This window comes from Lynx rufus, unplaced genomic scaffold (genome assembly GCF_022079265.1).
Source record: "Lynx rufus isolate CCGP_SWC_20201006 ecotype Redwood Valley unplaced genomic scaffold, mLynRuf1.p SCAF_2, whole genome shotgun sequence".
Lineage (NCBI taxonomy): Eukaryota > Metazoa > Chordata > Mammalia > Carnivora > Felidae > Lynx > Lynx rufus.
In genome coordinates, this window is record NW_025814834.1 from 39,016,469 (window position 1) to 39,044,036 (window position 27,568).

Below are 27,568 nucleotides of genomic sequence, written 5' to 3' on the forward strand. Positions count from 1 at the left end.
GAACACACAAATGAATAAAACATCAGCTTGGTTTTCTAGAAACATGTAGCCTGTGGGAGAAGAGACATGTGAATAAATACCTTTAGTATAATCCTCTTTTTTTAATTTTTAATTTTATTTTAGAGAGAGACTACCAGCAGGGGAGAGGGTCAGAGGGAGAGAGAGAATTTCAAGCAGGCTCCATGCTCAGTGCAGAGCCCGACACAGGACTCAATGGGATCATGACCAGAGCCTAAATCATGAGTCAGACACTCAACTGACTGAGCCACCCATGCGCCCTGATCAGCATAATCTTCCAAGGACAGTACATGCACAGAGCACATGATGGCAGAGGGGTTTAGTTTAATATGTGTTTTCACTTGTTCATTTAGGCTTAGCAGGGAGAGCACTGAACAAGCAATTAGGTTTTGGTCCCAGCACTGCAGTGTCTGACCGTGTAACCTGATAGTAATCATTAAGCATCTTTCTCTCTGTGCTGGAGAAAGGAAGAATCATGGTGAACTCCTAAAAGGTTATCGGGGAGATTGAACAAATATCAATGAAAGTGGTTTTTTTTTTTTTTTAATTTTTTTTTTTCAACGTTTATTTATTTTTGGGACAGAGAGAGACAGAGCATGAACGGGCGAGGGGCAGAGAGAGAGAGAGGGAGACACAGAATCGGAAACAGGCTCCAGGCTCCGAGCCATCAGCCCAGAGCCTGACGCGGGGCTCGAACTCACGGACCGCGAGATCGTGACCTGGCTGAAGTCGGACGCCCAACCGACTGCGCCACCCAGGCGCCCCTCAATGAAAGTGTTTTGAAAGTATTGTCTGCCACACAAATGCAAGTTGATTTTCGCTTTCAGTTTGGAAATAGGTAACTTTTTCTTAAGCTCATATTCTTTGACTAAGCTCTCTATAAAAACATTCATTATCAAATATTTATTGGGCACCTACATCCGTGTCCTGAAATACAACAGTGAATTAAACAGAGAAGGTCCCTACTTGTGGAGCTTATATTCAAGAGGGGAAAGAAAAGATAAAAAAAGTTTTAAAAAGTAAAGAAAAATATCAGACAATATTTCAAGTAAGTACAATGAAGATAATAAAAACAGGATAATATGATAAGAATGGTTGAATAGACTTTATATTGGATCAGGAAAAACTCTTTGAAAGGTGACTTTTAAGCTGGATGACAAGAAGGAACAAACAAGGCAAATATCAGAGATAGGAAGGAATGGTTCTAGCACAAGCCCTAGGCAGGAACAAGCTTGGCAGTTTTCAAAAATGGAAAGAGGAGGGGCGCCTGGGTGGCGCAGTCGGTTGGGCGTCCGACTTCAGCCAGGTCACGATCTTGCGGTCTGTGAGTTTGAGCCTCGCATCGGGCTCTGGGCTGACAGCTCAGAGCCTGGAGCCTGTTTCCGATTCTGTGTCTCCCTCTCTCTCTGCCCCTCCCCCGTTCATGCTCTGTCTCTCTCTGTCCCAAAAATAAATAAACGTTGGAAAAAAAAAAAAAATGGAAAGAGGACCAGTGTGGCTAGAGTACAGTGGATAAGAGGGAAATAGGGCATGATAGGGCCAGAGAAATAGACACATTGGATCACAGAGAACTTTGTAAGCCATCATAGGGAGTTCAGGTTTTATTCCAAACACAGCGGACTGGTGAAGGATTTTAACTAGCGGAATAACAAGATTTGATTTTTTAGAGGATCACTTTGGCTGTCAGTGGAGAATGAATTATAGGTCAAAGTCTCATGGCAGTGAAGGTGAGACTAAATATGGGCTTATCCTGGGCTTATAGCAGAGAGGCCGATAGAAGTAGAAAGTATATAGGATATTATTGAAGATAGTGTCAACAGAATTTCCTCATGGTTCAGTATTGGATAATGTGGAAAAGAGAAGAATCTGGATAGCATCTTAATTTTTGACCAGAGTACTTCAGTTTACTGAGGGGAGGAGTAATTGGGGGAACGAGGCGGGAAGAGAAGAGGCAGTCAAGAATTGTTTTGTTTGTGTCAAATTTGACATCCTATTAGACTTAGGTGCAGATGTCAAGAAGGAAGTTGGGTCTGTGAATCTGGAATCCAGGAATCATTGACAAATAGATAGAGCTGGAGGAGGCTACCTTGAGAGGGTATATCCCTACACTATCTAGAGGGGGGTCTAGGATGGAGGCTGTGTAGAGGGCAGAAAGAGTCACAGAAGTCAAAGGAAGTGTGGTGAGGAAAGAAAACCATGTGAAGGAGGTGTCTTGGAAGCTGCAAGAAATAAGTGGCATATAATCAAATAGGAGAGAGTAATCAACGGTGCTGGTTAGAGCTCGAGAGGCTGAGTACTCTAAGAGTAGTGACCATGGGTGTCAAAAAGTAATGACCATTGGGCTTGGCAACATGGAAGGGAGATCATTGGTGTCTTGACAAGACTGAGAGAGATAAAAGTTGGGATGAAGTGAGTTGGGGGGAGAACGTGAGGTGAAAAAGTGGCTATTTTGGCTGCAAATCACTGCCTCAAGAAGTTTGCTGTGAAGAGGGTGAAGCAATGGTGTAGTGCCTACAGGGGCATTCAGAATAAAGCAAAGGCGTTTTTAGGTTTTGCATTATTGGATATGATCTAGTAGACACTGTCCAGATGACACTGATGATGCAGGAGAGGGGATACTCACAAGAGATAAATCTTTGAAAAGATGAGAGCAGATGGGATTTAGAGCACAAGTCAGGGGCCTGGCCTTCAACAGGAGCAGAGAGACTTCATCTAGAAGAGTAGAAAGCAATGTAAAGATGTATCTAGCGGCAGATGAGTGCTATATCTGCCAATGAAAATATGAGTTTGCTTCTGTTTTTATGCATTTGAAGGTGGTGTAGAAGGGTAAACATGTGACATAGTCACCTAGGGAAGTGAGAGAGTGCGTATATCAGAGCAATGTATTAAGTTTCCTGGCATATTGAGTGCCATGTATGACTTGGGGTCACGAGTCTAATGGAAGACTGGGGAGCATCTTTGTGTTTGGTTTTGTTTTACTTTTCCATCGGTTGGGTGTCAGAGGTGGTCTAAGTAGGTAGGTAGGTTCAACTACCTTAGAGCTTTATCATGGGGTATAGTGAAAGGAGAGAAGGAAGATGGAGTTAGAGGGTGATTGTAAGAATGGATCAACAAATCTAATGGGATAAGGAGGATATTGATGACTTGGGGCTGATTGATGGAGAAAATGAAAGGGAGGACCTGAGACAGAATGATTTCCGGAGTAGGAACACTGGAGCTGGTGAGCTGGGAGGTGAGGAGGTGTTTGAATGCAGAAATATGCCAAAAGATAGAAAACAGTTTCCAAGTTGGTGAAAGAAAGCTCCAGGAGTGAAAGTCCATTTGGGGTTTAATGTGACTATTTTGAGGGTTTCTTTACAATAAAAAAAAGTGGCCTTATATTCTCAGTTATAAACTTCTGACTAGGAGAAGCCTTAGAAGACCCTTTGAACCTTCCTGGATGGTTAGGACAGGTTTATTGGATGCTGGGAAATGAAAACATCATTTTCTTCCACCAAAAGGATCTAGGAAGGGACTTTGAAAACTTTCTTTATTTCTACATAACCTTAGCAGACATGGCACAAAGAAGCATGACTAATACTTTGGGCAAGTAAGTACACATTTGTGGGGAGAGTGATAGGGAGAATTATGCTTTTCAACTATTAAAGAATACAGCAGGGCTCATACCCAGTCTCAAATTGTAGTACCATGCATTTCCTCAGCCATCAACAATGATTTAAAAAATCAAGTTTATCCAATGTGGATATTACAAGTTGCTACAGATACTTTAATTAAAAGAAAGCAGTTTATTGTTGACTTCAAACAGAAAACTTTTCCCTGGAACTTAATTACATATAGTAAAACCTAATAATACAACGTGATTAGGCAGCCACAGCCCATTAGTCATTTCATTGTGACTAAAGCCAGGTGTCACCTAAAGCATGGATCTTAAGTGAATATGAGACCCAAACCACATTTATGTAACATAATTTTAAAAGAAAGTCTGGAAACTATTGAAAATGTTGATGATGTAGAATTGAAGTAGGACATACTTGATGCACAACCTGAGTGAGAGCTTGAAAAAAAATGTCTGGCTTACCATCTGTCTACATACATAAAAGTGGGAGACAGACATGTCTCTGTTTTTAAACATTTCTTTCAAAAGATCTAAGGTCCTATTACATTTTGTCATACGTCTTCCCTGTGTATCTCCTTATACCTACTGGTCTTAAAGCCATGGTTATCTTCCCTGAAAAGAATGAACTTTGCAGAATGTTTTGGTTCATTTCCTTGAGAGCTTTCAGGCTTTAGAATTTTTTCACTGACAAGAGATAGCTGTAAAATTTTAGGGAAGTGACTCAGTGTCCTAAAATAAATCTCATAAGTTGCTGAGGACTTTGTAATCAAGTCACACTTTGCAGAGATGAGCTGCATAGTATAAATGTCTTTTTGAAAGGACATTTTAAAAATCATGGCATCTTGAAGATCTGAAGATTTGCACTTACTGAATCTCTTTCATGTGATGAGATGAATTTTATAACGGAAGAGTCTTCCTTTGCCTGGAAGTCTATTTAGTCCATGTGTTTACCCAAGTATATGTAAAAAGCAGAAACATTCAGCGATCTGTTGCTTTAGTAGTGTGATCAAGTTCCCTAAAACATATCTATTAAACACTTCCTTGCACGTTATATCAACTGTCAAAGAACCAAAATACAACAGTTAGTTGAGCATCTTTTTGGTAGCCTGTGGCTGCGTGGAATTTACTGGCTCTTCCTATGCATGGGCTCTGCTGTTCGCGGCACAGTGAAAACTGGTCGTCAGCTGGGGGGAGCTACCCAAGATTATAAACCCCCAGGCAAAGAGTCCACGTGTTAGTTAATTCTCACTCTATTTGGCTTACAAATATTTAAGTTTCCTTCATAAGGACACATTCACTCTCCCCAGTTAAGTTGTTGGCCATAGAAATTTTGTTTGCCCTCTTACAGGTTTTTTTGGTTGGGGGTGGGGAACATCAAAGGTACACTGCAGTGGTTTGTATTGGGGAACCCTGAAGAACATTTCATTCAATGTGCCGCACTATTCACTCTGACAAAAAGCTGTTAAACAAATGACAGGAAGATGTTATGGAGCACAGTCTCTCTTGGGGACTGAACAATCAAAGCAAAAGCAGCTCAAGTAACCCATGGTGTGGAGGTGCACCATGTGAAATGTGGATGGCTAGAAGTTTCGCACTTGGATTCTCATGTTGGACAAGAGTTCCAGAGTTTCTTAGACTAAGAATAAAAAATACACCACTGCAAGCCATTCCCCCAAAACTGAATCCAAGTTCTGTTAAATGGCCAGCTGCTGTGTACCTGCTTGATTACTGAATTTCTGATGAAAGTTTGTCATTTCTTTTTTTTTCTTCAGTAACTTAAGGTTATTATGGCAAGTTTCTCTCCTGGTGTTACCTACTTATTGCTGGTACTCTCTCCATGTGATGGTCCCATTAACAGTAGTCATCCCTTGATTTAATGTTTTAACTTACCTAGGGAATTTTGTTTTCCATTGGAAATCATGTTGGTAAAGGAAATGGCCCCATTAGTAAAACTTTTTCTCAAAGTACAAAGGAAAGCTCATCAAGTGTTCACATTTCATTTTAAAACATCTGTGTATATATGTTCACATGTGTAAAGCACCTGTGAAAGGTAGATTGTTACCTGCCATGATATCTTGAAATATTTGGTAAGAAGAGGGGATGGTCCATATTTTTAGAGGTAGAGTTTTTAAAGAACAATGTCATTTAAAACTCGCTACAAGAGGATTATAAATTTTGTGAAACTTTGAACAATACAAGTTGTTTCCCTTTCTCCACCAAAGGTAAGAAGTGTTAATGATGGGTTATATATAGCAGTACATAAACATATCAACACACATGCACGTATGCACACACAAATATACTTTTAAATGAAAAACTATTATGCTAGGCATATTTTTCTGTAAATTGCTTCTGTAAATTTGCAATGTGTCTTGAACGTTTATCCATTTCACTATTCATTGTTTTTAACTTCTTCGTGACATTCCCTAATATGTTTGCACAATGATTAATTTAACCATTGTCCTATTGATGGTCATTTGGGTTGGTGCCACAGTTTGATATTACAAACAATGCTGCAGTAAGTATTTCTACACTTGTATTTTTGAGCATTTGTGTCCATATTCCTAAAAAATTAGTTTCTAGGCATGGAACTGCCAAGGCAAAGAATGTGCACATTTAATTTGAGAGATACTGATAAATGTCCCTTCAGAAACATCTTATCAATTTACTAAGGCATAAAATTAAATTAGAAATTGCCCAAATGATAGGGGTTATAAGTGTGCTGTATGATTAGGGCATATATTACAGATGATGTTGTATACCTTTTTGGGTTTCATAGAAATTTTAAAATCTTTAACTAGACACAGGTTGAGTATAAAATAAGAAGTTATTTTAAACTTTGCATTTTACATTTTCTAAGAATGCAGGTTAGTGGCTCAGAGAGAGGGCAAAAAGTCACTATTTGGCCTTGGACACGGTGGCGAATGTAGGGCATCGTAACAGGAAGGTGCTATCTGGAAAAAGATGGTCTCTAGTCAGGGTTTCATGGTTTTAAGTAAACAACTGACTGGGACTCCGTCCAAGAAGGTCTTTGTGCTAGGACAATACAGATCTTTAGGCTGTGGAATAGAGTTAGAATAACAAAATTTCCTGTGCATGTTTGGCTTATAAATATAACCTCTTTGAAAGCACATTTTCAGTTTCAAGTATCCCATGCTTCTGAACTATTTCTAGGCTATCCTGTTTTAGTCAAAGGGCTTGATTTTAATACAATACACAAGCTTATCTTTTCATTCAAGAACAAAATGGTATATGTTTTCCAGAGGTATGCCGGCATTAGTCATATACCCTACTCTGCTTCCCCCAACACGAAAATCCTTCCTCTGTCTGTCCCATTTCCTTGCTGATGTATGTAACAGAAGTGATGCACTTTCTCTGCAATGTTGGCAGCTATAATTAGGCTCTCATTTTGGAAAGGCCTCAAGAATTCTACAGTCAAGGTTGCAAAGCACCAAACACTATTCACTGTGATTAGAAAAATTGTTGAAAATCAGAGATTTGGTTCTTAGATTTATGAAAAAGCTCCTGAAAAACTGGCCTCAGGAGGGAGCTAGTTAATATCTTGTAAGACAAATTCTCCATGCTTCCAGATTCTAGTGTAATTTTTCTTATTCTAGGGGGTTCCCAGTTATTAATTATTCTTATAATTCAAGTATATAATGTAGTGTTGAGTGCCTACTGTGTTAGGACCTTCTCTAGGAGTTTATTTAAATCCAGAGGACTCTTTCTTTATCTTGAAAACATGTCAACATCTGGTATAATTCCTCTCTTATCTAGAAAATGTCAGTAGACATGGCACTGAAGGGCTTTTGAACTAAAGGGCTATTAAACTATGTAAAGATGTGTTAATATTTGCTTATAATTTGAAGTATTCTCTTGAAAACTTGTTAGGCCTACAAGTCCAAGCATCTGTCAGCCCCACTCAGGAGAACAACAACAGTGATGTTCAGTAGGCCTGGCTTTGAATCACACCCTCGTCACCTCCTAGCAGCTTGAACTTGGGCACATTATGTAAATTTACAGTTTTGTCATACGTCAAGTGGCAGAACAGCTCCTATGGGACTGGAAAAAGAAATGAATAAATGTTCATATTTGATTTTGAGGAAGAACTTGATCATGAGTTGCTGTTCTTAGAGTTGGGACTTCACTCTCAGTTTTGTGGAAACTTAAAGTCATGCTTCCCCAGATTTTATACCAGAGTATTCCTATTGCAGATGGTGGTAAATAAGTAACGTTAGTTTCCAGGGGCGCCTGGGTGGCTCAGTAGGTTAAGCGTCCAACTTCAGCTCAGGTCATGATCTCGCAATCAGTGAGTTCGAGCCCCATTGCGCTTCGTGCTGACAGCTCAGAGCCTGGAGCCTGCCTCAGGTTCTGTGTCTCCCTCTCTCTCTGCTCCTTCCCTGCTCATGCTCTGTCTCCCTCTGTCTCTCAAAAATGAATAAACATTAAAAAAATTACAAAAAAATATCATTAGTTTCTGAAAATTTAGCCCAAAGTAGTCTGATACCGGGGTGAAATTTTTTGACATCTTATTTTACCTCTTTATAATATAAATATGTTTTCATTTAGAATTGCTTTTTTAAAATCACTGGTTAAATTACTTAATGTTCCTTGGTGCTTCCCACCTTCTTCAAAGTAGCCTCTAAAAATTATGCTCTGTGTTTGTAATGGGACTGGAGGGGGTCCCCGGAACACCAGTGCATTTTTCTGCAGCATGCATATTTAACGTGAGAGCCAGTGCCCAAGAGGAACTCGAAGACTATGAAGGCCCATATGTAGGGGTCATTTTGAGATTGAGAATGGATTTTTTGGCCAACACATTATCGCTAATTGAAATAAAGTCGTGCATGCAGTAACATTGGATTGTAAACATATGTAGGTTTGGAAGCCATACTTCTATCTCTCTCTTTCTCTTTTTTTTTAATGTTTATTTATTTATTTTTGAGAGGGAGAAAGAGAGAATCAGGGAAGGGCAGAAAGAGAGGGAGAGAGAATCCCAAGCAGGCTCCACGCTGTCAGTGCAGAGCCTGACCTGGGGCTCAAACTCACGTGAGATCAAAGAATGGGATGCCTGACTGAGCCACCCAGCTGCCCCATCTCTATTTTTAAAATTTACTTCTCCTCAGATTCAGTGAAGCACCTGAATCTGTAGAATAAAATGAACGTTTTTATTTTTTTTTATTTATTTAAATTCAAGTTAGTTAACATACAGTATGGTATTCCTTTCAGGAGTAGAACCCAGTGATTCATCACTTACATATGACACCTAGTGCTCATCCCAACAAGTGCCCTCTTTAATGCCCATCACCCATTTTCCCCACCCCCACCAACCCTCAGTTTGTTCTCTGTATTTAAGGGTGTCTTATGATTTGCCTCACTCTCTGTTTTTATCTTATTTTTCCTTCCCTTCCCCTATGTTCATCTGTTGTGTTTCTTAAATTCCACATGAGTGAAATCATGATGTTTGTCTTTTTCTCTGACTTATTTTGCTTAGCATAATATACTGTAGTTCTATCCACTTCGTTACAAATGGCATGATATTTTTGATCTCCAAGTAGTATTTCACTGTACGTATGTATATATATCACACCTTCTTTATCCATTCATCTCTCGATGGACATTTGGGCTCTTTCCATAATTTGGCTATTGTTGATAGCACTGCTACAAACATTGGGGTGCATGTGCCCTTTCGAATCAGCATTTTTGTATCCTTTGGATAAATACCTAGTAGTGCAGTTACTGGGTTGTGGAGTAGTTTTATTTTTAATTTTTTGAGGAACCTCAATACTGTTTTCAAGCAGCTGCACCAGTTTGCATTCCCACCAGCAGGGCAAGAGGGTTTCCCTTTCTCCACATCCTCACCAACATCTGTTGTTTCCTGAGTTAATTTTAGCCATTCTTACAGGTGTGAGGTGGTATCTCATTGTGGTTTTGATTTGTATTTCTCTGATGATGAGTGATGTTGAGCACCTTTTCATATGTCTACTAGCCATCTAGGTGTCTTCTTTGGAAAAGTGTCTATTTGTGTCTTCTGCCCATTTCTTCACTGGATTATTTGTTTTTTTGGGGGGTGTTGAGTTTGATAAGTTCTTTATAGATTTTGGATACTAACCCTTTATCTAATATGTCATTTGCAACCTTTTATTCTCACTGGACAGACAAGATACGGGGATACAAGATTACAAAAGATTCATAGCTATATATGGTGGCATAGGATTAGGTGAAGAATGAGATGTGGATAGTAAATGATATGCTTAAGAGACAAAGATTCCACTTTGGACTGAAAGCCAAGGGTGGTTTCACAGAGGTTCATAGAGGACTTGATTGGAGTTTGAAGAATGAGTGGGATTTGATTGGTTGGTAAATGACTCATTAGGGGGATTTCTTCTTTTCCCTTCCTATAGCCAAGCTGCTTCTAAGTCTTAACTGTTATGTCTTTTACCAGATCCTGAAACACCAAATTTATTAAAACCTATAGCAATATCTCTTGCTTGCACAAAGACCTAGTAATTATTTAACATTTCTGCCTTGTTGAAGTCGTTAACAGGTTTATTTAAGCTGCCACATTTTGCCAGGTATCTCGGTTTCTGTGCATGCAGAATCAAAACATTTTCCCCCCACGAACTTGGCCATATTATTTGTTTTCAAAATTTTTAAGTTGACCGTTAGCCTTCTCCATCAAATTTTGAGTCCTTCACATCCAGCTGAGATTATTTCAAGGCCAGTGTGTCTTCTCTCATTCATCACATGGACAGATACTGATTTCCCAGGCCATTTTGTCCTCCTCTCCACCCCCAACTCCTCCACCTCCACTTTTTCCCCCTTTTTCCCTTCTATGTCTCCTTTCCTCGATTTTGCCTGCCTAAACCACCTACCTCTTTTTTTTTCTTTTAAGTTTATTTATTTGAGAGAGAGAGAGAGAGAGAGAGAAGGGGGGGCAGAGAGAGAGGGAGGAGAGAGAGAATCCCAAGCAGGCTCTACGCTGTCAACACAGAACCCTACCCTGGGCTTGATCTCATCAACTATGAGATCATGGCCTGAGCCAAGATCAAGAGTCTGACGTTTAATTGACTGAGCCTCCTACGTGCCCCCTACCTACCCTTTCTTGAAAAAAACTCCACTTCCTGCTGATGTGCTCCAGGGAGGGCATGCTTTCTACAAGGTTGTCAGAGCTCTATGAAAACTTGTTCCTATTATTTTTGAGCTCACTGTGTCTCTAGCAGGCCCTGCCATGCACATCTTTGGGTGCAGCGGGGGAGGATGAGGCAAGTGAAAACAGTGGTATTGGAAACATTTGGAAAACAATGTCTTGGCATGTATGAAGGAAGTGGTAGCTAAATACGTCAGTGGAGACCCATAACTTAAAGAGTTTGTTGGTTTCCAAGGGAAAATAGATTGTGATGATGGAGCACATAAATGAAAACGGGAAAAGTGCCCTGAGTGTTTACAACTAATGATGTTCTGTGCCATTTGGTAGGAGATGAAGGAAGGTTCTGTCACTATTACCTGTAAAGTTGTGTAGAGTGCTAGCAAACCTGTTACGCATTAACATGTTTTTTAAAAATAATAAAACCCCCCTGCAAAAACCAAATTCACTTATATCCTCATTCTCTGCTGCTTCCCACCTCTCAAAAGAACTTAGCCCAGGTCTATAGAGACTGGCTGGAAGCAGTTTATGGGTTTAGATGCAGGTCATAGGAGGGTATGAATGGGGTGGGTACACAGTGGCCCAGGAGTGGAAGGCCTACTCTCAGAAGTAAGATTCCTCTGGGACCTGAGTCATATTAGGCACTACTGTATGGATGCCTTCATTTGTTCTTCTAGGGCAGAAAGCAAGGACACTGCTTCCTCTGTCACACCAAACGAAACAACTTCCATTCTTCTATATGTAGAAGATGTCACAAAGGCAGTTTTGTTTTTTTTGTTTTTTGAATTGGAATATATGCAAACCTAGGCCTGTACTATATTTGCAAGACAACAGTTTGCTGGAACTGGCAGGGACTTGATCAGGCCACTTGTACTCATTCGTGCTTCCTTCTTGATCTCTGGAACCAGCTTGGTCACGGCTAAGGAAATGCCTGTAGGCAAATCTCTAGATATCTAGAGATTTGAGGCATATTTCTCCAATAAGAGAAATAATGGGGACACTTTCATAGCTCATGTTGAGCATTTAAAAATTATTCTTTGGAGGATTGAAACAATCACATGTTGCAACCAGAAATGGATAAGAATGACTGTTTTTATGTGTTTATTTCTATCGCTATTAGATACTCAGTGAATCTTTAAAAATGGCATTTCTGAACTCTTCTCCATGTAATAATTTACTATCTATTCTTGGTCTTGTATATATTTTCTTTCATCATTTTGTATAGATCTTGGGAATTAACCATATTGTTTATTTAAAAATTGTTTTTATAGTTTGAATTATAAGCTTTTCATTTACTTTTATGCGGTTGCTTTCCTTAGTATATTTTTTATTGCATTTAGATCTGCAGACTTTTTCCCCACTCCCCCCAATCCTGATCCCTGGCAACCACATTCTGCTTTCTGCCTTTATGAATTTTACTACTCTAGGTACATTGTAGAAGTGGAATCATACAAAATTTGCCTTTTTGTGACTGGCACATAGCATAATGTGTTCAAGATTAATCCATGTTGTAGGGGCGCCTGGGTGGCTGAGTTGGTTAAGCATCCGACTTCAGCTCAGGTCATGATCTCAGGGTTCACAAATTTGAGCTTTGCTTCAGGATCTGTGCTGACAGATCAGAGCCTGGAGCCTGCTTCAGATTCTGTGTCTCCCTCTCTCTTTGCTCCTCCCCCACCCACATTCTGTCTCTCTCTCTCAAAAATAAACATTAAAAAATTAAAAAAAAAGATTAATCCATGTTGTAGCACGTGTCAGCATTTCCTTCCTTTTCAAGACTGAATAAGATTCCATTGTGCATACCACATTTTGTGTCTCTCAACAGTCATTGATGGACATTGAGTTACTTCCACCTTTTGGCTATCGTGAATAATGCTGCTGTAAACATGGATGTATAAATGTCTGTTCCTCTTTCAGTCTTGTGGGTACTATCCAGAGGTGGAATTTTTGGACTCTGTGGTAGTTCTATGTTTAATTTTTTGAAGAATTGCCCTTGTATTTTCCACACTTCCACAGTCTCCAGTGTTCATTTCCACCAGCAATACATAAGAGTTCTAATTTCTGTCTTGTATTGTTTTGTTTTGCTAATAGACATCTTAACAGGTGTGAAATGGTATCTTATTGTGGTTTTGATTTGTATTTCTGTAATGGTCAGTGACGCTGAGCAACTTTCCATGCCCACCTGTGTATCTGTGTTAGAGAGATGTCCATGCAAGCCTTTTACCCATTTTTTAACCAGGTTTTTTGTTGAATTGTAGGGGTTCTTCATATATCTTGGATATCAGCCCCTTAACTTGCAAATATTTTCTCCCATTCTCTGGGTTGTCTTTTCATTCTGTTGATAGTGTTGAAGTTTTTAAATTTGAGGAAATTCATCTTATCTTTTTCGTTTGTTGCCTTTGTTTAGGCATGATATACAAGATGTCATTGCTAAGTCCAGTATCATGAGCTTTCCCCCTATGTTTTCTTTTAAGAGTTTTATAGTGTTAGCTCTTATGTTTGTGTCTTTGTCCATTTTGAGTTAGTTTTTTTATATGGTGCAATGTAAAACTCCAACTTCATTCTTTCCCATGTGGATATCTGGTTTTCCCAGAACTATTTGTTCAAAAAACTTTTGGGGTGCCTAGGTGGCTTGGTCGGTTGGGCATCCGACTCTTGATTTCAGCTCTGGTTGTGATCTCACAGTTGTGGGTGGGATCAAGCCCTGCGTTAGGCTCTGCACTAAGCGTGGAGCCTGCTTAAGATTCTCTCTCTCCCTCTACCCCTGCTTGTACTCTCTATCTCGCTCTCTCACAATAAATAAATTAGCTAAGGGCTCCTGGGTGGCTCAGTCAGTTAAGGGTCTGACTTCAGCTCAAAGTCATGGTATTATAGTTCATGGGTTCGAGCCCCGCATTGGGCTCTGTGCTGACAGCTCAGAGCCTGGAGCCTGTTTCAGATTCTGTGTCTCCCTCTCTCTCTGCCCTTCCCCTGCTCACTCTCTCTGTCTCTCTCTTTCTCTCTCTCTCAAAAATAAACATTAAAATTTTTTTTAAAAAAATAAATAAGCTTAAAAAAAACCTAAAACTTCCACAAAGTACTGTTCTTTTTCCATTTAGTGGCAAGCATTTTTAAAAATAATATTTGCAAGTCCGTCATTTCTTTTTCTCAGAGAAGCTCTGTGTTATATTGGGCTTTGGAATCATACGAACCTGAGTTTAGCTATAGCTCTCTGCTAACTGTATGATCTGGGGTGAGTTAACTGACCTTTCTGAGCCAGGATACTGGATGGATCATCTGCCTGTCTGGCTCCTGTATCTACTTCTAGATGGTCTGAACTCTGTCATGGACTGGAGGGGTGGTGTTTATTGACTCACTAAAATTCAGGCAAAGAGATGGAGGAAATATTACTCTCAAAGTCAAGATACAGCAGAATTTAGTTTCCCTTTATCTAATTAATTTATCTTTTAACTTATGTATTGAGAGAAATAGAAACCAAATTGTATTCTTATTTTTACTCTTCTTATTTGTAATGTTTTTTCTGGGATCACTTTAGAGGAATATGCAAGTTTTGTTTGTGAAGAGCGATATTTTCATGTCTTCCTTTCCTGTATTTATTTACTGTTGTTTCAGTGTTGATTTCTATTACTTTTGGATTTCTTTCATGTTTTGCAGCAATGTTTCTGAAACACGGTGGCACTTGGCATTTTTTGTATTTTATATTTTGTCAGGGGAATGATTCATGCTTTTCCATTAACTTCTCCTATGTCTGAGATTTATAAACTATTATTTTGATGTGTTAGAAGATGGAATATATTGTGTTACATTGCTGACTACGCACTAACAAACAAATCTTTTCTCCTAAGTCCTTGACTTGAACATTTACTGTTAAAGGAATGGATTTCTTTTATGTAACACATTTCCTTAAGCTTCTGTGCACAACACTTTAATTAATGAATATAAAGTTTAAAATCAAATAATTAGAAGGATTGATCCTTAGAGACCACATAGCCCTGACACAAAACAAGTTTCATCTTGTATGCCTATCTGAGTTGAATAGTAGAAGCTGTATAGAGTACTATGTTTAGTAAGATTGAGGCTTCATTCAGGGAAGAGTTATGTAATCAATTAGCGGGGTTTGACGGGTGGGAGATGAAGAGAAATATTATTCAATTTTATTCTATTCTGTTACCAATTTTAGCCCAATCTATTTTATAGATTAAAAAACTGAATCGAAAAAGGAAACTGGTTTGTACGAATTTACATAGCATATCTGTAGTGGTTTGAATAGTCCTCCCCAAATTCATGTCTATCTGGAACCTCAAAATATGACCTTATCTGAAAAGTGGATCTTTGCATACATAATTAGTTAAGATAAGGACATACTTCTTTAAGATGGTTCCTAAGTCCAATGACTGGAATGCTTAAAAAAAGAGGAGAGGACAAATAGACATAAGAAGTCTGGGGGAAGACAGAGGCAGAATTTGGAGCGATGTAGCTACAGGCCAAGGAACACCAAGGATTGCCAGCAACTGCCGGAAGCTAGGAAGAGGCAAGGAAGAATTCTTCCCTGTAGCCCTCAGAGGTGCATGACCTTGCCAACAACTTGATTTCAGACTTCTGGCTTCTGGAACTCTGAGAAAATAAGTTTCTACTGTTTTTGATTCTTCATCATGACAGTCCTACAAAACTAATATAATATCTGGGATTAGAATACATAATACCTCCTTATTCTATATCCAAAGAGTTAAGTGCAGCTTGAGAGAGAAAGAGTAGAAGAATTAAACCTTGAGAAGTGGGAACTCTGTAGGATTATACATGATAAACTTTGGGGTTCCAAATGTGAGATCATACAATTTAAATTATACATTTATGAGAATTAAATATTATAATGAGGGAAATATCAACTCAGTACAAAACTGGTACAAGGATGTTCTTGATTGAGTGCTGTGTTAGTCAAGATCCATGCAGAATGTGGATTTAGGTAATTTGAGGAGCCTTCCATGCAAGGGTAAATAGGGCAGGGCATAGAGAAATCACAAGGGGTGATACTTGGCTAGTAACAATGGAATGGGGTATCATTACCACTGCGAGGCCTGAAGACACAAGAAGAGGGGACAGTTACTAGAACCTGGATAACAGAGAGCCAGGTGGAGAGGGTCACCTGGTAAGAGCTCTGTAACCTTCAGGAGACCCATGTATTTAGGACTGGGAGTTTGATATCCCAACCTTTCTCTTCTCACCCCCTTCTATCTCTTGTTGGTGCTCCCTGTTGACTAAACCCAAGTGCAATCTTGAAGACAAAGGAACTCAGTGATACAGACCTCACAAGTCAGTTTCCCAGGGCAGAGAGCAGAGCAGAGAAAGGTACAGAGTGGATCATGGGTGGAGGTGGGGCAAATAGACAACCTCCAGTACTAATGCCAACAAATCTAAGAATATACAATGTAGAGTTTCCTAGACAACATGCCAAGTTCAAATCAGAAAGTCCTCTTATCTAAATACTTAGCTCATTCATCATGAACACAGACATCAGTCTTGTTTGGTGTGAGTGAACTCTTAATCCTCTTCTCTCCCAGTATATTGTGTCTTATGGTGACAGCTTTTGTAGACATGTTTGTTTCTAAAATGGTGAATGTATTGGCCCCTGCAGGCCTTAAGTATGAAAGTCCTGTATTAATAAAAAACAAAACAAAACAAAACAAGATGGTGGATGGCATAATTTCCCCCAGGCAGCTGAAGGTGCATTCATAGTACTTTCTCTGCCACATTATAAATTGGTGCAAGTGCAATTTCTGTTTTGCAGATGAGAAAATCAAGGCACAGAAAAGGCTAGGAATCTACTCAGGATCATGCTTACTATTCCATGCAGTGAGTTTCGCTGCTTAGTCTGAGAGGTGGTCTAGTAACTGCTGTGAAGTCATGATACGTGATAATTCGGGGAATCACAAGGAGTGCTCGCAAGAATGTAAAAATAATTCCCCCTCAGAGAATTAAGCTATAAGGTTGATGTATTGATCGTGCCAAACAGCCTTAAAAAAAAACTTGCAAAGTTCTCAGCCATGTCTTAAAATCACGAAAGCAGCTGGTAAAGAGCATGGATTCTGAAAACTGGTGGCCTGGATTTAAATTTTGACTTGGCCATTTTTTCTCTGTGACATTGGGTAAGCTACTTGACTTCGTTGAGCCTCAGGTCCTCATGAATAAAACAGGCATCATAATAGGGTCTGCCTCATGGAGCTGTAGGGGAAATTATAAGAGCCGGTGCGTACAAACCATTGTATACGGTGCTTGACATTGAGGAAGTACTGAAAAAATGTTCACTGTGACTATTCCAAGCCCTGGCTGTTAACAGACCTGTTTTGAAGTAACCAAAGAGGTTATGAAAAATCAGAAGGGGTCTTGGGTAGTTGTAGAAGCTTAGAGTGAGCAATGACTGTCTGAAAAAATGTGCTGGCCTGAGGATGGGGTCTGTGTGGTCTCAAGGGCCAGAGGCACATATATCAGACGGTAGTAGTCATCTGAAATTATTCCCCTACTTCTGATTTCTTGCTGCCAAGCAAACATGTGATGATAGTTTGGCTCTCTGGGTAGTTTTCCTAGAAGGCCAGAAGATATAAGAATTAGGCCCCCTTCGGGGCACCTGGGTGGCTCAGTCTGTTAAGCATCAGACTTCGGCTCAGGTCATGATCTCATGGTTTGTGAGTTCGAGCCCCGCATTAGGTTCTGTGCTGACAGCTCAGAGCCTGGAGCCTGCTTCAGATTCTGTGTCTCCCTCCCTCTCTGCCCCTCCCCTGATCGCGCTCTGTCTATCTCTGTCTCTCAAAAATAAATAAAAATGTTAAAAATTTTTGTTTAAAAATAAAAGAATTAGGCCCCCTTCAAAGCTACCTTTCCTCATCAGCTAAATCTGCCTTTCTGATTCTGACCGACTCAAGGAGCCTGACAGGATCAAACCCCTTACACAGCCAGGAGGTGGATCCAGAATAGCAGGGGATTCCCAGAGTCACAGTGTCTCAAACTGCCTTCCCCAGGCTGTCATAGGTGTTATGTCATAAAGGGCTTAATCAGTTAGATCACTTTTTGACATCATGGAAGTCAGGAGCCTTCTGGGAGCTTTTTTTAAAAAAAAAAAAATTTTTTTTTAACGTTTATTTATTTTTGAGACAGAGAGAGACAGAGCATGAACGGGGGAGGGTCAGAGAGAGGGAGACACAGAATCTGAAACAGGCTCCAGGCTCCGAGCCGTCAGCACAGAGCCCGACGCGGGGCTCGAACTCAAGGACCTCGAGATCATGACCTGAGCCGAAGTTGGCCGCCCAACTGACTGAGCCACCCAGGCGCCCTGGTCTGGGAGCTTTTATATTTGCTAATAATGCATGTTGTGAACCTCTAAGAAGGGGCGTGTAGTGTCCACCACATTCTCTCCTTATTTGACCAAGAGCCTCCTTTCCTAACAATTTCTCAAAGCACCCAGGTTTCTCAAATTGCACTTTGGAACACACTGTGCTTCTAAGGAAATCTGTCTCTGTAAGGCTTCTCGATAGCACATCCATTTGCTTGCAACGGACAATCACGCGATATGAGAGTTACTTGCAGGCGTGGACTATTCTTCAATGAGTGGTGTGAGGTCTATGTGTCACCTCGTGTCTGGAGACAGAAACAGGACATGGTGAAAAATGTGTCCTGAATGATCCATACAGTGACTAATTCCTAACAGATTGCATTTCAATCACAATTTATGTGGGCCGATCATGCTTCAGAATCTAGGAACTTTTGCTTTCCTGTTACCTGTAAAGATTATCCCCTAGAGAGGTTTATACTTCTGTTCAGTTTTTCACGGGGATGTTTCTCACTGTGGCAGTAGCCATCTCCCCAGTGCTAGTCTTCCCTGCCAACAAAAGTTAACATAGGTAATAATCAGAAAGCACTCTGTAGACAGTGATTCTTATATGTGACAGGTAAACACATCCAGTAACCCTAACAGTTTTACTTCTGCAAAACTGCCACGATAGTTTGCTTTTGGTACCCAGCAAAATTTGCCTCTTATTTCACCTTTCTAGATTTCCAAGCTTATATATTGAAAGTCATACATATGATTAATTGCTATAATACATTAAGGAAAATGAAAATAAGTACATGTTGAAGGCGCATGAGTAAATGTGAGGTAGCATAGCATGGGAGTTAAACTCATGTAGTCTGAAGCCAGATGTTTGGATTGAATCCTGGCTCTGCTACTAATCAACCATGTAGCTGTGGGTGTATTACGTAATCTCTGGGTGGCTTACTCAGTTTCACCATCTATAATATGGGAATAATAATAGCATCTAAGTCACGGAGTTGATGTTAGGATTAAATGAATTAATATTCATAACACATTATAAACAATGCATGACAGATACTACATATAAGGTGTTAAAGAAGGTCATGAAAAAGCAAAAAGTCGGTCTTTAGGAAGTGACCTTTCCATACGATTAGAAAAATAAAATAGCATTAAATTTTTTTTAATGTTTTATTTATTTTTGAGAGAGACAGACAGACAGACAGACAGAGTGTGAGCAGGGGAGGAACAGAGAGAGAAGAGGGAGACACAGAATCCAAAGCAGGCTCCAGGTTCTGAGCTATCAGCACAGAGCCCGACATGGGGCTGGAACTCATGGACCGCGAGATCATGACCTGAGCCAAAGTTGGACGCTTAACGGACTGAGCCACCCAGGCACCCTAAAATAACATTTTAAAGAATGCTTTTTAATAACTCAGTGCTCATAAGCTTGATTTAATTTAATTGAGGCAAATGAGGACTTTGAATTTGATAAAAAAATTATCTACTGCTGTTACTTTTTGGTGAAACAGGAAGTTGCCAAGTGATATTCCCAAAGTAACAGCAAGGAAAACAAATGCCCTAACTTGGCGTATTTTTCTCTTACATACATCACACTCTACACACACCTCAGTGGTCTCTTCTCTGCTTATTAACTGTATGCTGGGATGTGGCCAAAGATCCTGATCCCCGGGAACATGGAAGCATATTCTCAGGGGTGTACTTTTTATAAGAAGTGTTAAGTTTTGTGTTTTTGTTCCAGGGATGATCCCCCGCAAAGAATTTAAATCTTTTCTGACTCATTAGGATCATCAGTTTATAGCATTTGTGCTTACAATGTTGCTGTCGCTGAGTAATACTGCTTTCATTGTCTGAGCTTACGAGAAAAGACAAAAGGTAGATTTAATATGTAAGTGATGTGCTTGAGCCAAGGAAGGGCCAAAAACAAGGATTTCATGGTAGTCTTCATAGAGAAAAATGAACAGAACTGAGTTATCATCTAGCATCATGCATTATTTTCATGATGAACTCAAAATAGCCTTTGCTGTTAATAGTCCATGTTGCAACCTCATTATCGTCCTGGCGAAGCACCAGTTATCAATTACAGTAAATGAGCGTTGTTAATTAGAATTTTATTTGTCTTTTTAGTTTTGCTTATCATTCACACATTTTATGGTTTTATGTATTTGTCTAGTACTATTGACATTTAATTATGTATTTGTGTGTATATATTATGTTAAAAATGACTTACCTGCATTAGAGACTATGCCAGAATTTCCCCCTCCTTTTTTTTTTTTATTTAAAAAAATTTTTTTTTCAACGTTTTTATTTATTTTTGGGACAGAGAGAGATAGAGCATGAACGGGGGAGGGGCAGAGAGAGAGGGAGACACAGAGTTGGAAACAGGCTCCAGGCTCCGAGCCATCAGCCCATAGCCTGACGCGGGGCTCGAACTCACGGACCGCGAGATCGTGACCTGGCTGAAGTCGGACGCTCAACCGACTGCGCCACCCAGGCGCCCCCCCCTCCTTTCTATAAGGGATCCATGCATTAGTGAAATTCAAAAAACACTGCCTAGGGAGGAGATGGTCTTGGCCCTGCTAGAAAAGAGACTCAGAGCACAGAAGGTCAAGGAGATTTTTCCCCTTTTCTGACTTGGCCGTGCCGGATGTCCAGCTTATCAGCCGACACAAATCAGTGCTGTACACAGTGGCTGCAGTGGAAAGCTGATGCAGACAGGTGGTCTGTTTCTTTATATCACCCTCATCTCTCTGTTCCCTTTACATCTTTAAATGTTCTCTTCTGTCTTCTTGCTGCTCCTCACGCATTTTCTAGCAAGCTTCTGTGTTAGGGTCTTTGCACATTGGTTCTCTGTGCCTGGAACACAAGGCTAACTCCCCAGAATTACTCACTTCTTTGCTCCTTTATCACCTTCTGAATGAGGCTTGTTTTACATTCCTATTCTCGAGTCCTTTACCCACTCCAGTATTTTTCCCCAAACACGTATCATTTTCCATTGCACGCTGTAATTTACCTATTATGTTTATTATTTATTGTGTCTCTCCCTCTTTCATTTTCTGTTAGAATGTCAGCTCCATGAGGACAGGAGTTTTTTATTTTGTTTAGTTCACTAATATATCCTGAAGGCTTAAAATAGACACTCAATAAAAAATCTTGAATGAACTTGTCATTTTACTTTTTTCTTAGTACAATTCTTCATAAATTTATAGCCTATGTTTCTTGTTTCCAAACAGTTTGAAGGATAAGGGTGGTGAGGGCACAATTGTGTATAGCAGTAGGTGGAAGTTTAGGATACATAGCTCTGTACTGTCCTGACAGTTTTTCACTTTAAATGAGGCATTTCACATTAAATGAAACATATTTAGTATATATTTACAGATAGTCTTCCCGTCTGGTTAGTTTCCTGTGGACTATTTTGGAATAAGTAATTAAGAAAACCAACTCATCTACTATAGCAATTGTTTTAATTCAGATAAATTAGAATCTAATAAAATGCTTTGTATTAGTATTGCACTTGACCATTTGAAGAACACTTTGATAAAAATTCCCTTGTATGTTCTTTTCATCAACCATGACTGGGGTGACAGGTAGTTTTAGTCCCTTCACTGAGGTTGCAGAGAAGTTAAAGAACTAGTTTAAGATAATGAAAATGATTTTCTAAGACCTGAAACCTAGGTCTTTAAAGTCCTACGTAGGACTTTTTATAGCCAGTTATGGTATCAGATTATGGGGCAACTAATGGAGAGGGAGGACAAAGAATACAGAACCTCAGGAAGGCATCTTATAGGATGAAACATTAATTTCTCTCTACTGAGATCATATTAAAAGATTTTCTTTAATATTCCCATTTTCAGTGGTCTAGTGAACACTTCCTATTAAGTAATTATAGCTTTTATATTCTGATTAAGTAAGTGAGCTGTTGTTTGTAAGGCAGCGAAGGCTTTTACATCTTAATGAGATTACACTGTGATTTATTGCATATGGGATACAGAAAAGAAACCATCAGAAAGTGACTCAGGAGATTTATGTTAATGTCATGAAGTTATTGAGAAATTCAGAGAAGAATAAAATAGATTAAACCTAGGTATTTAGAATAAGTGATTAGTATTTTATAAGGCATACAAAAGAAATTAATCAACTGGCAGTTTAGTTTAGATTGTTGTTGTTGTTATTATCCTTAACTCGGGACATTGTAATGGAGGACTGTAAAAAGTAGTAGGCAAGGGAATTACAAGTGGTGTTTTCATCATTTCATTGTGTAAATACTCATAAATTTGTGTTCTCTTGTTTGCTTTCCCAGAGCCCTTATAAGTAATTTCACATTGTTATTTTTCTTACCACCTTGTGATTTTTTTTTTTTTTTCTTAATGCGGCCATTCTTCTGGCCTGTGAGAGTTGGGACCAAACTTTAATCATTTTTGTGTCTCCAGGATCCAGCATCTATTTCACCCATGGAAGGGGCTCAGTGCCTGTTCACCCTCAAGTGAATGAGGAAGTGTAATGAGCAGTCCTGGGTTGGATTTTTCTTTTAATCAGACTTTCAGTTTGGGAGATCTAGATTTCATTTGTTTTTGGATTTGCACATAGGAGACAGACCATCTAACTCCTGAGTGGAGCAGACACTAAGCCAGTTGCTGTAAAACCATTGCTCCATTTAATCCTCAACAACTTGTTAATGTTGTATGATTTTCATCCCCATCTTATAGATGAGGAATGTGGAACACAGAGACATTAAATTACTTTTCCAAAGTCACGCAGTAACAAGTGATAGAACAGGATTTGAACACAGGGGATATATTTAACCACTGTACTAAAATGTTTTACTTTTTTGCCACAGAGCAGAAGAGAATATAGTTTCCATGTTCACTTATCAAAGATTTGCAAAGGGAGGCATCTGGCTGGCCCAGTTGGAAGAACATGGGACCCTGGACCTCAGGGTTGTAAGTTTGAGCCCCACATTGGATGTAGGAGTTACTAAAAAAATAAATAAAAACTTAAAAAAAAAGATTTGGAATGAATGGTATACATATAGCGTGAAAGTTCACTAAATGCTTTAGGTTTTTGGTTGAAATGTTCACCTTCCATTTTATACCTCAACCCACCTCTGTCTAGCTTTTGGCTTTTGACAGTCACTGCCCCCGCTAAGGTCATTAGGGACTTCATCATTGCTAAATGGACTTTTTTTTTTTTTCAGGCTTTAGCCTCTAATCTTTGAGAATTTGTTGCTATTGATCTCAGATTCCTTCTTGAAAATGTATATATTTTTGGCCTTACATGAGACCATTCTCTCCTAGTTACCTGCCTACATTTGTTTCCACTTTGTCCTCTATTGTCTCTTCTTCCACTTTAAATACTGGTGTTCTCCAGGTTTTTATCCTAGGCCATTTTCTTCTAATTTTGTGCTTGGCACTCTCTGAGAAATGCATCCATCTCCATGGCTTCAGCTAACACCCATAGCCTTCAAATCTTCAATTTTAATTGTTTCTGAGTGCCATCATTGTATTTTCAGTGTTGACCTGACATTTCTATCTGGATGGGCCCCACACTCTTCAAAGTCATTGTAACCCAAACCAAATTTGACCACACCCCCATCCTGTAACCAGTTCACCTCTTCTTTTCTCTAATGTTGCTGGTGGCGGTTACCCACATAGAGATTTGTGACTTATTCTTAAATTTTTCTCCATCACCTCCCCCCCAACTGGTCTGGTCAGTTCCCCTCTTCAACATCTACTTCTACCCCCACTGCCTCTGCTCTTATACTTGTCATCTGTCCCCTAACTTTGCAGCACACTTCTGACTGATGTTTTGCTACAATCTCTTCCTGCTGTAATTCATCCTCTGTGTTTTCACTAGAATCATTTGTCTTATAAAATACGGTTTTATCCCTGATTATGAAAGTTAAGCTCAGTGAAAAACATGGAAAAGACAGGAAGTAGAAAGAATAAAATAAAAAACTACTCGTAGTCCTGCTACCGCCTCCAATATAATTCTTACTAACATTGAAGCCAGTTACACTTTTATAGTACAGTGTGATCATTTCAGCTACCCTGATTTAAAACCTTCACCATGAAGGTGGAAGTGCAGTTGCCATCTGAATCTGTTGGTGTAGATAGCTTGTTAAAGGCAAGTTAGTTATAAATAATGCAGGCAAAGTAAAGCATTTATTGTTATCCGATGGGGAACACAGTCCTTCGTCATCTTGTACAGACTGTCACTCCCTTCTTTTTGAGGTTCATAAACTTTGTCTTGACTACAGTGATGTGCAAACTTTGAAAATATCCCTAGTTTCTAATTTTATTTAAAAATGGTTATGTTTAAAACCATTTTAAGACAGAGTCTTTTGCCATGTTTGAAAAGCCACATTATTAGGGCCTGTTTTACTTTAAGTGATAGAGTCACATGGCACCAAAAATTATTTATTTATTTATTTATTTATTTATTTATTTATTTATTTATTATTTATTTATTTATTTATAGCACGAGCAGGGCTGGGGCAGAGAGAGGGAGAGAATCTCAAGCATTTGTTGGTGCAGAGCCCCACATGGGGCTCGAACTCACGAACTGTGAGATAATGACCCGAGCCAAAGAGTTGGACACTTAACCAACTGAGCCACCCAGGTGCCCCTGGATCAAAAAAATTTTTAAGTGAGAAAAGATCTATCTAGATTGAAAAGTATCCCTGCAACCTCTCCTGCATTTCCAAATCTCTCCCTTTCCCTCCAACAGGTAATAATGCTTATTACTTTCATGCTTATCCTTTCAGACTCTCCATATATACATGAGTAGGTATATATTCTGCCTATGCTTGTGTATACATATATGCAAGCAAATGCAAATATATACATATTTTTAAATTCCCCTTCATTTTCTGTAAAAATTAGCAAAGTATGTATATTCTTCTATACCTTGATTGTTTCACTTTATATATTTTGTAGATTTTTCCATGTCAGTATATAGAAAGAGCCCCATTCTTATATATTTGAACACTATTTTAATTGTTGAGATGTCCATGTTTTATTGACTGGTACACCTGATAGAGCTTTAAATTTTCTCCAGCTTTCTACTACAAACAAATAATGCTTTTATTTTATTTTTTATTTTTATTTTCTTTTAAGTGTTTATTTATTTTTGAGAGAGAGACAGAGTACAAGCAGGGGAGGGGCAGAGAGAGAGGGAGACACAGAATCTGAAGCAGGCTCCAGGCTCAGCTCACGGACCTGAGCTAAAATCGGATGCTTAACCAACTGAGCCACCTAGGTGCCCCAAACAAATGATGTTTTAATGAATAATCTATTTATATATATATATAAAATGGCCTAGGATAAAAACCTGGAGAACACCAATATTTGAAGTGGAAGAAGAGACAATAGAGGACAAAGTAGAAACAAATGTAGGCAGGTAACTAGGAGAGAATGGTCTCATGTAAGGCCAAAAATATATACATTTCAAGAAGGAATCTGAGATCAACAGCAACAAATTCTCAAAGGTTAGAGGCTAAAGCCTGAAAAAAAAGTCCATGTAGCAATGATGAAGTCCCTAATGACCTTAGTGGGGGCAGTGACTGTCAAATATTGAAGCCAGAAGCTAGACCGAGGTGGGTTGAGGTATAAAATGGAAGGTGAACATTCCCACCATATATATATATGAAAGCATTCATTGCAAGCATTCTTATTTTCAACTGAGGTAAAATTCACTTAGAATAAATTAAACATTTGAAACATTTGAAAATGATAAGTTCAGTGGAATTTACTGCACTTATAATTTTGTACAACCATCACCTATATCAAGGCCAAAAAACGTTTTTACAACCCTTAGAGGAAATTCTGTATCAGTTAAGCAGTCATTTTCCAATCCTCTTACCCAGCCCCTGACAACTACCAGTTTGCTTTTCTGTGTCTTTGGATTTACTTATTTTGTATATTTTATATAAATGGAATCATGTAATATATGACCTTCTCTATGTGACTTCTTTCACTTAGCTTAATGTGTTTGGGGTCCATCCATGTTGTAGCATGTATCAGTACTTCCTTTCTTTTTATGACTAAGTAACATTTCATTGTATGTATATACCACATTTTATTTATTCTTTCATCCATTGGTAGATACCTGGGTTATTTCAACATTTTGGCTTCTGTGACTAATGCTACTATGATCATTTGTGTAGAGATATTTGTTTGAGTAACTACATTCAATTCTTTGGATATATGTACCTATGAGTACGATTGCTAAATCATATGCTATTTCTGTGTTTAACTTTTTGAGGAACCTCCAAACTTTTTCAAGGCAGGTGTACCATTTTACATTCCCACCTGTAATGGATGAAAATTCTGATTTCTTCACATCCTTGCCAACACTTATTATTATAGCCTTTCTAGTGGGTGTGTGGTGATATTGCCTTGTGATTTTTATTTGCATTTTCCTAATGACTAATGATGTTGAGCACCTTTTCATGTGTTTCTTGACTAGTTGTTTATCTTCTCTGGAGAAATGTCTATTCAAGTTTTTTGCCCATTTTTAAATTGGGTTTTTGGTCTCTTTGTAGTTGCATTGTAAGAATTCCTTATATATTCTGGGTATTAGACCCTTAACAGATAAATGATTTGCAGATATTTTCGCCTATTCTGTAGACTGCCTTTTCACTTTCTTGATGGTCCTTTGAAACCCCAAAGGGTTTCATTTTGATGTAGTTCAACTTACCTATTTTTTTTTGTGCTTATGCTTTTATTTCCATAATTAAGATTCCCTTACCAAATCCAAGCTCATAACATTTATCCCTATGTTTTTTTCTAAGAGTTTCATAGTTTTTTCTTTTACATTTATGTCACTGATCAGTTTTTGAATTAATTTTTATATACGGTGTGAGAGATAGGGGTCTGATTTCATTCTTTTCCATGTGGAAATCCAGTTATCCTAGAAACATTTGTTGAAGAGACTCTTCTCTACCTATTGAATAGTCTTGGCACCCTTATTGAAAATCAGTTGATTATAGATGTATGGGTTTATTTCTGTACTCTCAATTCTATTACATTATTCTATGTATCTATTCTAGTATTATTACTACACTGTTTTTATTGTTGTAAATGCTTTGTGGTAGGGTTTTGAATCAGGAAATGTGTACCTTCCAACCTTTTTTTTTTTTTTTTTAAGATTGTTTTGGCTATTTGGAGCCCCTTGCAATTCCATATGAACTTGAAAATCATCTTTTCCATTTCTGAAAAAAAAAGACCTTTGGAATTTTGGTAGTGATTGCATTGAAATCTGTAGATTGCTTTGGGTAATATTGACATCTTAAAGATATTAAGTCTTCAATTCATGAATGTAAGACATCTTTCTATTTACTTAGGTCATTTTCAATTTCTTTAAAAAAATTTTTTTTTTAACATTTATTTATTTTTGAGACAGAGAGAGACAGAGAATGAACAGGGGAGGGGCAGAGAGAGAGGGAGACACAGAATCTGGAACAGGCTCC

At 38.8% G+C, this 27,568-nt stretch overlaps 1 protein-coding gene across 1 annotated transcript in view; it reads left to right on the plus strand.

The window, feature by feature from the left end:
- Nucleotides 1-27,568, plus strand: part of HECW2 (HECT, C2 and WW domain containing E3 ubiquitin protein ligase 2) — a 239,273-nt gene that overhangs the window by 24,358 nt on the left and 187,347 nt on the right. The gene's annotated exons all lie outside the window — the stretch shown is intronic.